The following is a 2,500-nucleotide window of genomic DNA, read 5'->3' as shown; positions in this document are numbered from 1 at the left end:
TCACTTTCATTGCGCCTCGGGGTTTCCAGCACCCAAAGACTCGCGCACATGTTAGACTCCTTGGTCCGTGTTTCAAGACGGGTCGGATGGACCCATATGACCGCCAACATCCCAAGCGCATGGTACGAGATCACCACCCCAACGACCGGCAGCAATCGCGGAGCACTGCAAGCAGTCCACCACATTCGACAACCGGCCGGAGGGACGGGACCCTAGCCTTACGAGAGGCATGCGCTGCACCGCCTCGGTCGGGCCCGAGCCGCGAGGAGAACCGGGCTGTAACAGACCGAGCGACCCCGAAGGGACGCACAGACCTACCTTTCCGGCACCTTTCAGACCCAGTCCCAACCGACGTTGACGCGCGCCCAAGAGAAGTGCGACGACCGGGAGCTCCGAGCCCGGGACCGCGGTCCATTCAGATCCGCAAACCCCGGGCCGGCACTACCCGCCGGCTGAATCTCAAACGGCGCATTGCTGAGTCCATTCGTTTCCCTTCCAACGGTTTCACGTACTTTTTAACTCTCTTTTCAAAGTTCTTTTCATCTTTCCCTCACGGTACTTGTTCGCTATCGGTCTCACGCCAGTATTTAGCTTTAGATGGAGTTTACCACCCGTTTTGGGCTGCATTCCCAAACAACCCGACTCTTCGAAAGCACATCGTGAGCGGCCGTCCGCGCCACAGACGGGGTTGTCACCCTCTGCGACGTGCTGTTCCAAGCAACTTAGGCATGGTCGGTCCGCCGAGAAAGTGCTTCTCGCAACTACAACTCGCCGAAGCGTTCAGGCCTCGGAGATTTCAAATTTGAGCTCTTCCCGCTTCACTCGCCGTTACTGGGGGAATCCTTGTTAGTTTCTTTTCCTCCGCTTATTAATATGCTTAAATTCAGCGGGTAGCCTTGCCTGACCTGAGGTCCAGATAGTTATGTTTTTGTCGTGGGACTCCGCGCGCGCTCCGGACACTCACCCAGCCAAGGACCAAATGGATTTTTAGCCTTCGCATGGGGGTGCAGAACAACGCACGATGCGAGTCTCTCTGCTTTTCAAGGGACACGGCGGCATAAGTGTGCCGTGACGCCTCAATGCCGCACACTCAAGTGCGTTGGATGATATCCGACACTCAGGCAGACATGCTCCTGGGAGAACCCAAGAGCGCCATTTGCGTTCAAAGATTCGATGATTCACTGAATTCTGCAATTCACACTACTTATCGCAGCTGGCTGCGTTCTTCATCGATGCGTGAGCCAAGAGATCCACCGTTAAAAGTTGTCTCTCTTTTTTGTTTTCCAACACTATTGGTTCTCAGACTGAATAAACAAAGTTTGTAAAAACATAAAGTCGGGGCTGACCGAACGCACGCCAAGCGACGGACGACCATTTAACGGCACAGAGACCGACCCCTAAAAGATTGCGTACAGTTCACACGGTAAACAAGTCTCAAAGACTCGTTTTGGATTGTTTCATCGGTAATGATCCTTCCGCAGGTTCACCTACGGAAACCTTGTTACGACTTTTACTTCCTCTAAATGATCAAGTTTGACCAACTTTCCGGCATCCGGCGCTCTGTTGCCAGAGTATCGGCGCCAGTCAGGAGGCCTCACTAAACCATTCAATCGGTAGTAGCGACGGGCGGTGTGTACAAAGGGCAGGGACGTAATCAACGCGAGCTGATGACTCGCGCTTACTAGGAATTCCTCGTTCAAGATCAATAATTGCAATGATCTATCCCCAGCACGACGATGTTTAGAAGATTACCCACACCTCTCGGTGAAGGAGATACTCTTTGACATCGTCAGTGTAGCGCGCGTGCGGCCCAGAACATCTAAGGGCATCACAGACCTGTTATTGCCTTCCTGACTTTGGTTGCATACCAACAGTCCCTCTAAGAAGTTAACCGCGAATCGGGATTCGCGTAACTATTTAGCAGGTTAAGGTCTCGTTCGTTAACGGAATTAACCAGACAAATCACTCCACCAACTAAGAACGGCCATGCACCACCACCCATAGAATCAAGAAAGAGCTCTCAATCTGTCAATCCTCACTATGTCTGGACCTGGTGAGTTTCCCCGTGTTGAGTCAAATTAAGCCGCAGGCTCCACTCCTGGTGGTGCCCTTCCGTCAATTCCTTTAAGTTTCAGCTTTGCAACCATACTTCCCCCGGAACCCAAAAACTTTGGTTTCCCATAAGGTGCCAAAGGGGTCATCCAATAACACCCTCTGATCCCTAGTTGGCATCGTTTATGGTTAGAACTAGGACGGTATCTGATCGTCTTCGATCCTCTAACTTTCGTTCTTGATTAATGAAAACACTCTTGGCAAATGCTTTCGCAGTAGTTCGTCTTTCGTAAATCCAAGAATTTCACCTCTGACAACGAAATACGAATGCCCCCAATTGTCTCTCTTAATCATTACTTCGGTTCCAGAAACCAACAAAATAGAACCAAAGTCCTATTCCATTATTCCATGCTTACGTATTCAAGCGCTGGCTTGCTTTGAACACTCT

At 51.1% G+C, this 2,500-nt stretch overlaps 2 non-coding genes and 1 pseudogene across 2 annotated transcripts in view; all 3 read right to left on the bottom strand.

Annotated features, from left to right (window-relative positions):
- The window catches only part of LOC146445905 (large subunit ribosomal RNA), a 3,659-nt gene extending 2,745 nt beyond the window's left edge, over positions 1-914 (bottom strand). Inside the window, exon 1 of the ribosomal RNA XR_014863136.1 lies at positions 1-914. This exon is cut by the window's left edge and continues 2,745 nt beyond it. This is a non-coding gene — a ribosomal RNA (large subunit ribosomal RNA).
- Positions 915-1,111: 197 nt separating this feature from the next.
- On the bottom strand, positions 1,112-1,265 carry LOC146445904 (5.8S ribosomal RNA). Its single transcript, XR_014863133.1, has one exon. It is a non-coding gene; the product is annotated as a 5.8S ribosomal RNA (ribosomal RNA).
- A 199-nt stretch (positions 1,266-1,464) lies between these two features.
- LOC146445903 (small subunit ribosomal RNA) lies at positions 1,465-2,500 on the bottom strand (annotated as a pseudogene; the record flags this gene model as incomplete).

Source organism: Pavona decussata, unplaced genomic scaffold (assembly GCF_977016875.1).
Source record: "Pavona decussata unplaced genomic scaffold, jaPavDecu1.1 SCAFFOLD_3713, whole genome shotgun sequence".
Taxonomy (NCBI): domain Eukaryota; kingdom Metazoa; phylum Cnidaria; class Anthozoa; order Scleractinia; family Agariciidae; genus Pavona; species Pavona decussata.
This window is presented reverse-complemented; position numbering and strand designations above follow the sequence as displayed.